Raw genomic sequence first — 13,375 nt, forward strand, 5'->3', positions numbered from 1 at the left:
ATTGATTTTCTCAAGGTTCGGTCTTCTAATTGTGTGTCAGTATTCCAGTGGAGCAGATGGCAAATCTGGCACGCAAAACAAGAAAGTATTTTATTATACGATCGTAAGTTTGGGGGCTCTTAGCTTTGTTTTCCAGATTATAACAAGTTTTCATTTCTCTTTTTCTTCGCAAACTCTATAAAATCGCTAATTAATATTATCGCGTATAATTGCCCCGAAGAAGCTTTAGGATTTATCTCGCCCCCTTCTTTTAAACCATTAGTTCAGAGTTATAAGTAGCTGTTATAAGTACCCTAGAACTTTGGCATTATCTCCATCTCATCTATTTCGTTGTTAATTTTATGAAGTTATTAGCTGATGTTGAGAAATACTCATTAAAGCTGCTGCATCCTTGTCATAATACGATCTTATAAAAATAATTCTCTATATACATATATCGAGATAGGAAGCCACATTCCTGTACATCACAATCAATCCTTAAGTATTAAGATACTCGCTAATTTTGTTCGTACAAAACGAGTTACCTAAACGTATTAGATCGTGACACGGTATTCGACTATTACTAATCTTCCATATGGCGATAGTACAGCGCAGCAATTTCAGACTTCGTTTAGAATTTGTTACTTAGCTTCTGTCAAATCACGCTTTACCGAAGTTAGACTTAACCGCGGGATTTGCTATTTAATTTCCTCGTAGCCAATCACCAACAACCACTGTAATACCACTGTAAAATTCGTTGCTATAACAGCAAACACGAAAGTTTTACCGTATTCGCGGCAAAAATTCTACGTGTCCCAAACAACACCTCTCGATCTTCTTCAAAGTTCAAAACCCTTTCGCCGTGTCTTTCACCTCTATTTCCTATCGCCATCTATCAAAAACCAGTGCTGTTTCTACTCCAAAGACGAGTGCGAGGATACACGATCGTCACGGCTGGTCGTGTTCTAACGATCGTTAAAATTAATGACGCACGACAAGGTATCCACGTGGCGACAGGAAAAACGAGTCAATGAAATACTCCAGAACGCCAGAGGAGAACGATAGTTGACGTTTTTCCACGTGACAGGCTGGAGTCTGCAGCTTGTAAGCTTCGCGTTGAATCGAGTTGCGAATCGAACCGGAGGGTTGAACAGGCCCGACGAAAGGCAGAAACGGCGACTCTGTCATAAGTCACCGTCGACGACTGGTCGATCGATGGTCCGTGCTGATGTCGCGTCTGTGTATCTTTTCCCAGGAACTCTGTTTCGCCACGCAGTTTCTCTCTGTCATTGGCCATTTGCTCGTCCGTGACGGGTTCATCCGAATTTCCTCTGTATCCTGAACACGCACCAAGATACAATAGTCCAGGGGCTGTTAGGGTCTTCTGCTATTATTAGGAGTTAACAAAATGTGAATCGATCGCAGATTGATGACTATGAGCTTGATAGATCGTAGTAGGTTTGGGCGCCTTTCGAACTTTCTTTCTGGACGGTTTATTTTCAACAATGGGGGAGGAACGTGCGTCGAGTTTGAATCGTATAACACGCAAAGGTGATCGCTGTTTTATGGACTGAAGTTTCGGTTAGTTTTCGGGAGCGGAAAGACGGGGAACTTTTGGGCATCTTTTCTTATTTTCGACGATTTTCTTCATAGTTCTTAAGTATTTCTCAAACGGAAACACAAATATCGCTGTTTCGTGTAACAGCGAAACAATTAAGCGCTTTTGTTTCGTCTTATTCGCACTCGTCTCTGTTATTTTTTTAACATCGAGCAAGATCGTGTTTTAGAAACTTCTTGATATTCTAAAAACTTTGCGTTCGACGTTAAAAGAGCCATTGTGTAGCTCCAATGGTCCCCTTTTGTAGCCTAGAAATTAACAATATACGTATGGCGTCTAATAAATTTTAATGCAATAAATAAATTTCAAGTGGATTATTTCGCTAGAGCAGAAAAGTGACCCATATTGCCAGTTTATTTCTTATCGAATTAGTTGGATAACGATTATTAAATTCGACGAAGGCGGAACAACGGTGCCCGGAAGTCGTCTCGCGTTCGCTATTATTGACAAAAGCGTTTCTGAGGTCTAACGATAGACAAAACACAGCGAATTTTGGGGCACGCGGAGGACGGGGATGACAAATCCCGATGTCATCGTGGGAAACGGAAATAGAAATTAGGAAAGTCCCTGGTAACGGTGACGCATCGCTTCTATAGTCAAAGTTTCGTAAACTGCTGGTTCGTTGGAAAAGTAGAAACGTCGCGAGTCTCGTAAAACTTATTTACTGGAAGGACAGTTTAAATGGTTTTTACTGTTGTTCGTGTGCGAGATACACGTGTCGATGAAACGTGAGCGGCGCGATGGTGTACACGTACTTGGATGAAACGGTGTCGGTTTTACGCTGGCCAAAGTGGATTGCCGATTTATTAGATCGCCCCTGGCGATTTTCCTCGACATTATTATCACGCGATTACGCTTATCGGCTACTCGATTTAAGTATATCGAGCGTATGACGGTAGCTACGATGACGGAAATATAATTAGAGTAAAGTTGGGAAAAGTTGTTGAAATTTTACTTTGTCTGCGGTTTTTAGCTCTCTCGTCAATTTGGTGCACATTTTTCTTTCTCTTTTAACAATTCTCTACTTTCTTATGAAAATATCGCAGAATTTCTTTAAATACCTATTTTCTAAACATTTTTATGCTTATTTTGATTTATGTTTCCAGAATGGCATTGTACGCAATGTTACGCATTGGTTACATAAATAGGTGTAGTTGTGGTTTGTAAAAACTACGAATTCTCCAGTTGCAGAAGTTCAGTGTGTTATAAAGATGGAAAAGTAGATTTAGAAGCAGTGAAGCTGATATTCATGATACCTGAGTAGCCTAGTTTGCAATTTTAGTATTCGATGATATTAATATACTTCGTTTGGTTTTAGGATTAACCTTTCTCTATGTCAGTTTATATACCGTAATATATTGAAAGGTTTTCTATATTAAGAATACAAATCTTTCCGAAGAAAGTCCATCTGTTTTTAAATAAAATGTATATCTTTGAACTTGACAGATTGTTCTACTTTTTACTAATTCCACATTAAATTCCGTGCCAGACGCTGTTTCTGACACGAAAATCAGAAAGTCGATAACATCGGACATATCGTATCCTTCCACGTGTCCTTCGATTGAAATGTTGCGAATAATCGATAACTAATTAATTATCGGTAATTAATTGGTAACTGTGAATATATCGCGACGATGAATGACTGTCACAACTAAGGAAGAAAATGTAACGACTTCATAGTTAATCAGAGATGTCGCGTACACGCAGAGATAGCAAAAGTCTTTCAAGGCACAAGAGTAGATTAAAAATGATTAACTTAAGCTAATTTCAATGATTCTAAAATTTCTAGATTTTTTCTCGCAGAATCTCAGTCGCTCAAAGAGTCTCATTTTTAAACGGCACGGTTCTAAACTATTCGCCAAGCTTTTACCTCACGGCCATGAAATATTTCGCCGCGAAACTCTCAAACGGTCCACCTCAATCTCCCACCACTTCCCCGCGAACAACCAAGCGAAATTAAAGACCTATTAATCGTTTCCTCAAGTTTTCAACGCCGCCGTGGCAGATAACGTTGTTCATCACGCGGCAGGCACATGGAACTTCCGACTGCGTTTCCCGCAAGCGGACGAAAACAATTAATCGCCGCAAGACGGCGAACGATAATTTAGTTTGCTTACTTGCTCCGGAGCTATATCCCGGTTATAATCCGGCGATACGAGGAGTTCACGCCACGGATCGAATTACGCCTATGAATATTAATTAGACAGGGAATCGCTTCGTTTAGAATCGACCATACGGCTTTCCATACATCCGGAGGATGCGATCCGACGAAATGGATTTGTCTCGCGATAAACGACTGTTGCAACGAATGCCTGGTCGTTTTGTCAACTTCGAAAATGGTCAGAGAGCTGTTGCGTCAACCGGTCGTTTCCAGTTGGAAAAATCGAGGCTTACTCGAGGGATTCGGTCGTTCGAATTTTCCCTCTTTTGTCTCTTTCTCTTTCTCTCTCTTTCTCTCTAGACTACGAAATACGGAGCGATTTTGGTAGGACGGTTGGTGGATTCGTTTATCCCAATTCTGTAGGGTATTTGTTTTATTAAACAGATTTCGTGATTGGGCAAGAGTTGATATTTTGTGGAAAGTTCGTAATCCTAATGAACGATTACGGCGGCTTATTTCGTTAGAGAAAGATGTAACGGCGTTTGCATTGTGTTTCTGGTTTGTTGTCTGCCAGTGATTCCTATCAGATTCGAGCGCAGTATATTTAATAATTTCCTTATTCAGTTAGATTTCTTTAGATGTACTTATACTATATATTGTATTTATTTTCTAAGGACTGTAACGATCGAAGCAGATTTTTAGGCATTTATAAAGTAATTTATTCCTTTTTTTGCCGTTTTTCTTTTGATGAAAAGCAATTATAGAGAGGATAAAGAAATTTTATACGAAATGTTGTGTTTAATATTACCATGGAAGTAGGTACTTTGGTCTGGATAGTACCGAAATACGGTATATTATCAGGATCAGTGGAAGGTACTAAACAGACTTCGTAATTTACATTTCCCAACGACTTTTTAGGGTCGTTCTTGCTGAAGATTTTATTGCAGGTTACGTGCCGTCTCTATTCGTTTTAACTCCTTTAATTTACGTTATAAATGAAGAAGCGAATCTCTCGTTTTCTGTAGTATTTTTTTTTTTTTTTTATCAAAACTTAAATTTAAAAAATCGACGTAAAGTTAAACGTATGAAAGCCGGGCAACGAGTGATCGTAGAATAAGCGATACGCGATGAAAATGGTAACAAAAATGGTAACAGAGCAGAAATTGCTTGAATTTTACATAGAAGAATCACGCAATCCCTTCGCACGACTTTGAAATCAGCAATATTGCATAAAATTCCCATGATTTCGAGACGTATAACGATATCTCTTGTAATCGTGTCGCATGAACTTTTTCTCAGATAATAATCTCGAAACTCGACTATTTTTCCACCTCCGTGTCGTTCGATAATTAGTCGGCGCGAAAGTTCGATCTTGATGCGAAAGGAAAACGGAAGTCCTCCAACTTTGTCCATAAATTATCGAAATGAAACATTTCATTTTAATTTATTTCTGATTTCTTCTTTTTCTTTTTTTTTTCTACAGAAGATCGAGCGAGTCCACGCAAAGGCAGAAAGGATCGGTGATCATTGGAGTCGACGAATATTCGGTGAGTCGAATGAAATCAACGATATTGTATACTTGACTGTTCGCGTTGGTTTTTTAATTGGTTTCTTCTTTTAATTGTTTAATTAACCATATTAATATTATTCAATTCAATTTGTTCAATGTTTAAGGGGTATTCGTTGTTTTCGTACGTTCTACGTATTATTTCTATACATTTCTCTCACTGAATTGCTTCACTACGAGTAACAAAAATTCGTCATATATCTAAGATACAATCGTTTATTATAAACATTCGTCTCTCGATAACAATTAATTACTACAGAAACTAAAATTCGTTGTATATTTAAGACAGGAACAATCGTTACAAGTATCCGTACTATTCTTTGACAATTTCCCTCGAAACTTCGGTAGACTGAAATGACTAAACGGCTGGAACAGAGCTTCGCACTTTCCTAACTAGCATCGATTTCTGCATCGTTTTCCTTCGGAACGTTCGAAATTATTTCTGTCCTATTTCAATTCTATTTCCCAGTACTCCAGCTCTTTATCCTTTCCTTATAAGCTCGCGAAGAATCTACCTACCGCTAAAGCTAAACGCCTCGATTTCCCGGCAATATTGGCGATAACAGTCGCGAGAACTAGCCATTGCGAGAAGCATTCGCAGCGTGGAGTCTCATTCATCCTGCGTTTCAATAACCATCGAACCCATTAACGAGCCGACACCAGCCGGTGTCTCTGGCCGTTTTAAACAGCAAATTCATCTCGACGATACGGTTCGTTTCGATTGCCCGTCGAACGAAGAAGCCCATAACTTCGCGGCTCGTTTTCCTATCGCGAGCGCTCGATGACGATTTTACGAATGAGAGGGCGAGCAGAATTGCACGCAGCGACGAAATTGCTCGATTCTCCTTCTGTCGTTATTGTTTCCCATCGGTGAGAAAAGCGATCGGGGGAAAAAAAGGAAGGAACGAGCCACGAAACATCTGGCGTCGCGAGGAAATCAAATTTCCAGAGCCTTTGCCCGACTTCTGTGCTAATTTCTCCTTTCGTAACTCGATAAAATCACCACGATGAAAGATCCTAACCCCGGTTATGGACCCAGCGTGATTTTTTTCTCCGTCGGAAGTTCGATCATTGATGTCAAAGGTGTTTTAGCTGTTACGATGATTGACAGATACGTGGGGGTTAGTTCGGGGATGAAACGGTTTGTCGAATAGTAAATTTGGTCGCGATGGTTGGGGGCAAGTAGGGTGGCTCTGATACTTTTGCTTTGTATGTAATTTGATCTATTTTAATGGGATAGGTACTTTGTGTACGATTTATTGTTATTATCGTTATTATTCGTTTATGTTCAAAAACACAATTAGGGACAATCTCACTCTGCATGGTTCGCTGCAGAGTTAGTTGTACGATGAACAAAAAGGTTTGTAATAAGGAAGGTAGGGATGATTGTTAGATTAACAGTAAAAATTCATTTCAATCATGCGATTGTTCAGCTGTGCGCACCGATCAGGTGTCACTGTGCGGTCCATTCATCGGACGAACCGTCGAGTGAAGTCAATATGATGTGAGTGTAACGTGTAAAATATATTAAAAGTGCTCGGTTTTACATAGCCGTGACTTTTGAACCGCTGGATTCTGCAACTTCGATCCTGCATTTTCAGATGTTACGTATCGAAAACTACAGAATTGCGGATAAAAAAGTAAATAATTTTCGTGAAGTAATTCGATATCAATGTAAATAATAATAATTATTATTATTTAATTTAAGTATAACGATTTAATTATAATAATTATCTACAAGCATATTGCCGAATTACATTTAAACAACTTGTTCGTCATCATTTGTTTTTGATTATTATTGGCGCAGCGACTATTTGATTAGAGTACGGATTCAAAATAATTCAAGATAAATGGTCGTGCAATTCCATTTATTAACAAACATTTAATTGACCGAAACAAACGAATATATCAAGATAAATTGAAATTACAAATTGTTTATAAATAAAAAGTTCACATTAAAATACACATACATTTTCTATTTTCTCAATTTTTTCAAGGAATGAACTTATCCCACTTTCAAAATAAACGGTCCATTTAATAAATCGATCTTCACTCGTTCACGTACACAAAATAATATGTTCGACAGCCTTTTAACTTGCAACTTTTTTTAACTTTTCAAACAAACGCTTCAACAAAAGCACTCTCGCTCATCCTTCTCATTCGTATTCTTTCCCTCTTTCAACAAAATCGAACAAACGTCCTCTCGCCTATTCTTTCACCTGAAAACCATGTCGCAAATACGATTTATCGACTCGTATCGAAATCGAACGCTATCTGAAGCTACCCGGTTACACTTTCTGAAAAAAAACTACGCGGCTTCCTCTATCCGTCGTTGATTGGAAATGTTTGTCTCGTGATCGAACGGTCGTCGAGTTGAAAGGCTCTCGGCTGCTTAAAAATGTTTGCCGTGGAAATATTCGAGTCGATCGTTCCGCTATAGAGTTTTAGAGGGAATTGTCCATGGAAAAGAAAACACGAAACACGTGAGAAGAGCAGGAACGATCGCAAGATTACCGATGTTCGAGAATATTTGTCGCGACGAATTCCAGTCAACCGCGTTCTGTAATCGCGAGGCTTTCTTGACTTCTGCAGTCCTTTCTCGGGACCTGAAACGTGGTTGTGATCGAACGACACGTCTTCGTGGCTCGCAATTACGCGCAGCTACGCGAAGTTTCTCGGATATTGGAAGCTCGTTTTCGATAAAACGAACGGTTAACCTGTCGCTAGCGTCTTTGCATGGGTGACACGTGAATGTTTGAGCCGGGAAATTTTTTCAAGCTTTATAGTTTACTATTTCAATTTAATATCTTCACGAGTATAATTCCTTATGACATTTACGACTTGAGAATTATAAAAAGAAAGAAGGAAAGTTGAGGGAGAAAATTGGAATAAAAGCAGAGGATGTTATAGAATAAATTTTTGTTCCAGAATGTTTCGCGAATTTAATCAATCTTCGAATAATTTCGATTCTCTTCGCTACAATCGAAGAAAAATTTAACTACGAAGGTGTAGTTAATATTAGAATCTAATTGCGAAAGATTATTGGCTTAAACGCATTAAAGAGGTAAAGAAAAATCGTGACGATATGACTATACACGTAACGGATTTATATGTTGGGACGGCTTGTGACAGGAAGATGTAGTATCATTTTCTACAAATTGATTTTACATTTGTGAATGAAAAGCTTCAGGCATCCGTTTGTTTCTATTTTTTCTGCTTTTACTATATTTTTTTTTCTGGTTTTGAAATATTGCTACACGTGACAGGTTTTTCATCTCCTGTTATCATCTGACCCAAAAATGTTGCGCGAAGTTGTCAGCCGGACAATAAATTGCGGACTGAAGTTTCACACAGCCCAGTTTTGTTCCGATAATTCATGTTATGTCGGCGGGTCCGCGGCTTTTACTACCTTCCCGAACATTCCCAATTGTCCTTGCGATCTTCTCTTCAATTTACATACGGCTAATTTCCTGGATCATTTTAAATCAGTGTCTCGAGAATAAGGATACATTTATTTAGTTTTCTACGATTTCAAGAAATCCGAGATATGAAAGTTTTTAAATGCTACATTTATTTTTCCAAATTTATAAGACATATGACTTATCACAAATTTTTATTCATCCGAAACGATTACAATATTTACGTATAAGAATTATCTATCAGATAACAATCGATAACAACCTTAAAACGTAACTGAAAGACCAATTACAATATAATAATTAATTTGATCCAAATATATTAAATTTAAAAAATATTATTTGTTGGTACTATTGTACGATTACAAAAATTTGATACTACGAATACGTATCGTAGATCTTGATGAAAAAAAAAAAAAACGCTGTATCGAAAAATAAGGGTATGTGCGAATGCTTTTTGCAGTCAATATAAATTTCTATTTTGAAGAGAATTCTGAAGATTCTTTTATATGAGCGTGATTTCATCGATTGACATTTCGGTTTCCTGGCCAACTTGGCACGCTACCTTTCAACCAGTTTATTCTTCACCATTGACCATCCAGATAACGAAAATAGCTTCCTTTACGTATTGACATCAGTATTATCTACAAGCTTCGATTCACAAATAATCAAATTTTCCAACAGCCAAGAGGATAACTAGCGTTGAACAGAAATCTAAAAACTCTTTACTCGCTACTTGTCTCCTAAACAATTAATTACGTTAATGTACTCAGAAGCTGCTAACACACATATACCTCCGTTATGAGCACACACACACACATACACACAAAAGTCGAAAAATTCCAGTTCCATGCAAAAACACGCCGGTTCCCAGTACTCTTTGCCAAGCTGCAGCAAAACTTTCGATCGCTTCCGGCTTGAAGAGCGACATTTTTCGACTCGTTTCCGGAAACAAGTCCCTTAACTTCCGTTAACACTGTTCCGTGAACGCTGTTTCCCTAAAAATCAAGCAAATCGACTCGATTTATCATTACAAACCAATTTTGTATTGTAATCGTCGCTTATGATTAGAGCGAGAACGTTTATAGGTTGTCCGAAAAGTGTCTTTCTTTTACAGACACGTCTTTTACAACGATGCATCTTTGTACAAACATGAAACCTAATCTGTCGAACGTTGCGATCTTTATTTTGATAGAACAATATGGATCATACGTAATTCGATAAAGTAATATAAAACGGAAAATATTGTGCGTCTGTTATTTCCTTATAAAAGGAAAGAAACTTTTCGGACGACCTAATAGAAAATTAAAAGATGCGGATAACGCGTAGAGATATAGAAGGCATCTAGACTATTGAATTTATTATCATATTTAATGATTAATTGTACTCGTAAAGACGTAAATTCGCATAAGCACTTTCGCAGCTTACTTACGAAGATCTCAATTTTCGTCTAATGGAATCACGTTATTCCATCGGAATCTTTACGGTAGCCTTTCCTGTTCCAAACTATATCTCTTTTATGGTTATTTTCGTTCTAGATATTCCAAGATTTTTAGTATAAATATCTTTTACGATTGTCAGAGCGTAAATGAAAATAGCCCGGAAACAGCAATTTTCGATATCGAGATCGAGATTTTAAACATATATAATTCAGCGTTTTAATGAAAACGAGAATTAAAAATATCGCGAGAACACGCAGGTTAAAACAACTTGACCGTTTCATTTCGGATTTTTCAATGCGGCTATAACATTTGCGCTGCCGTTTATTATTTCTGGTGAGTTTGTCAGGCAAGTTAGGTAATCGATTTAGAAACTCGCGTGTGGTCGGTCGTAGCTTCTCTGAAAGACAAGAGGTTACTGTAAGCCGCATTTCCATATTCATACCGCGGTGTTTCGAAATTTCGGCCAGTTGATCGTGTTTTACCTGTGCAGCTGGAATTTCATCGGCTGTAAATCAGGCAAAGAAATGGGGGCAACGGGTGAACGCGATAGCATGGATTCCGCGGCTTTACGTTAATGAATTATTAGGGCTGTCGGAAAGTTCCGTCGTTTTTCGTGCCGCTGGCCAGAGATAATAAAATGCGTCTGGCTTAATCTCGTCGGCCGATAGAACTTGCTTCTGCTTGTTTTAAACTATAATCCTTCATGTTCCCAGTGATTTTGCGAAATTCTTTTCGCCTGGTCATGTACAGCCGAGAATTTCATTTTTAGCGAGTTTCGTCAAATTAACTCTGTTGTTATCGTTCTTAAAATTTCATTTTCCAGTTAGATTCGAAATCATTAGTTTGGCAAATTCATAGATAGTCAATTTCCACGGAGCAAAATCAAATTTGCCCATGTGGAGGATAAATCTCGTTGCCTCTTTCATCAAAATGTTTGAACAGTTTCCCCGACCGAACCCCTTGCTTTTTTGTTTCCATCGCGTCAATTCGGCGAGAACCCATAACCGTAAAAGCGACGATATTAGTTCGCGCTTGGTGTCGAAAACACAGGCGAACCACTCGTACTTGGCTGAATTTCAATCCTTTAAACCTTAGATTCCCTCATTTATAAATGTCTAGACCAGATCGTGTACGAAATTCCAGCGTGACACGATTTGCCATATGTTGAGAATCCTCGAACACATTCGACACCGATCTAAATGGCATTCCTTAGGAGAATTCCACTTCGACTACGAAGCATAATTGCCAAAATCGTCGATCCGAGATATTTCGCCGATATTTTCGCGCGATATTTCGTCAGATGCTGATATACATATTCGAACGAGATTACACTACCCTACCAAAAATTTGAAATCATTTCACAACTCTAGATATTTATGTTGAATCTTTTGCTAATTTTCTTGCATACTAACCCTTCGAGGCTGTCTTACTTTAACGCGATCGCTCGATATTATCATACTCGTTTCAATATTGTCAGTGTCATTTCTAACCACTGCAAATGTTAATTTTCCGGCTCTCTAAATAATAGAAATGACAATAGAAATTTCTTTTTTTACGTTTTCTAGACTTTCGCCTAAATTGCTGGATGCCAGGCAACACGTGACGATCGCAAAATTTTTATCATAGTTCATGTTATTTCTCAATTTTGCTTGTCCCATCGGCACCGTATTACAAGCCAAACCAAAACTATAAAACGTAACACAAAATACCGGAACGCGCAACGAGGGCAACGCATTATCGATAGGAACCATAAAAGATGGGTTTATCGGTGTCTGAAAATTGACATAAAATCGGCACTAGATTCTACCGATGCTCCAATTTCTCTAGTAGCGCGTTATGGTGACTGGAAAAATATAATAATGGATCGGTAACGACGGGTTAATACGCTAATGGTCGACGAAAACACTTGCACGTGTCGTCGGCAACGTTGCGAAGAGGATAAAAGCCATCGAAAACGAGCTTTACGAGACCGAACACTCTGCAGCCTCGCCTAAACATCCCTGAACCGTGTTGCAATTCAAATAACTAAGCGTTGGGGGTGGTTCAAGGATGCTGGTACGAGATGGTATTTGCTCTACTCGCATACTTTACGCTGAGTATCGCGAGCGAGTGATAAAGTCGCTTGATGCGCGTCGTTTATGCGTCGTTAAGGTAATTTTTAGTGATCTCCGACGGTGCAACTTACTTAACGGAGTTATTCTTTGTCTATCGTTCGCGTGAAATCGTTGAGAGATTTTTGAGGAATTTTTAAGAGACTTCTCGCGCGCTGAATATCGAAGTTTTTGGAAGAACGGATATTATGGTGTTAACGGCTAAATGTCACAGTGATTTATGGGAATAGCGTTTGACGCGTGTTCGAAGGGAACAGTATTGCAGAGTAACGATAGAAATTTGTTTAGAAATTTATTATATCGAGAGAGTTTGCTTAACTACTTTATATAATTTTCTTTAAGATTTTTTTTTTTTAGATTCTAGAGCGATGAATGATAATATGTCGATACGAGATAAATCAATTTTCTTATAAACCGCTCTTGTTCGTCTTTATAACAACATTTTCTATTTCCTTATCAAACCATGAAGAACCACGAAGAAGAAACGAAAATGTACACGAGCATTCAATGCGCGTCGACGACGGTAAAATTATAAAAAATTTCATTGCGATCTAAATTATTTAACTTTGCAGTGGCCTAGCTTCGAGCGAGGAAAATAAAACTTCTTTCCACGAGGTAAAATTCCATGTCAGAAGGTGGAATATTTTGGTCCTCGTGGACGTGGGGCAGTAATAGGTACTAAATTTTACCTCATACTCGTGATTTATTCGGCCACGTAGCAACAAAACATTTTACTTCTCGATATAAAGAAATTCTAACATGGGCCGTTTCGTGCTTGCGCGTGTCAAATTGCCATCGTAGTATTTAGATCGGAGAGAAATTCTTATCATTGCGTGACACATCTAGATAGATTACGAATTCTTGAATAACTAACTGCAAACTATGATCAAGTATTAACTCGATGAATGTTATTAATTTTAATTACAAATTCCCTCGTTTCCGATAGATATTATACATTTATCGTAATCATACATAGTAATTTATATATCTCTGATATGATTCAAACGTAATAATTCATACATTTCTGAAATTATACATGTATTCGAGTTTCAATGCATATTGCTGATACTCCCTATGTCGAAAGAGCCAATGAAAAAATAGCTATACAAGGATTTCGTATTTATATTCTAATTTGTAAAAA

The 13,375-nt window shown here is 38.1% G+C and overlaps 1 protein-coding gene across 1 annotated transcript in view; it reads left to right on the forward strand.

Annotated features, from left to right (window-relative positions):
• The window catches only part of Con (leucine rich repeat protein connectin), a 355,327-nt gene that overhangs the window by 41,181 nt on the left and 300,771 nt on the right, over positions 1 to 13,375 (forward strand). The window contains exon 2 of the mRNA XM_072003046.1: positions 5,182 to 5,245. The gene's annotated coding sequence lies outside the window, so the exon portion shown is untranslated. The remainder of the gene's footprint in view (positions 1 to 5,181; positions 5,246 to 13,375) is intronic.

This window comes from Bombus fervidus, chromosome 5 (genome assembly GCF_041682495.2).
Source record: "Bombus fervidus isolate BK054 chromosome 5, iyBomFerv1, whole genome shotgun sequence".
In the NCBI taxonomy this organism is placed as follows: Eukaryota; Metazoa; Arthropoda; class Insecta; order Hymenoptera; family Apidae; genus Bombus; species Bombus fervidus.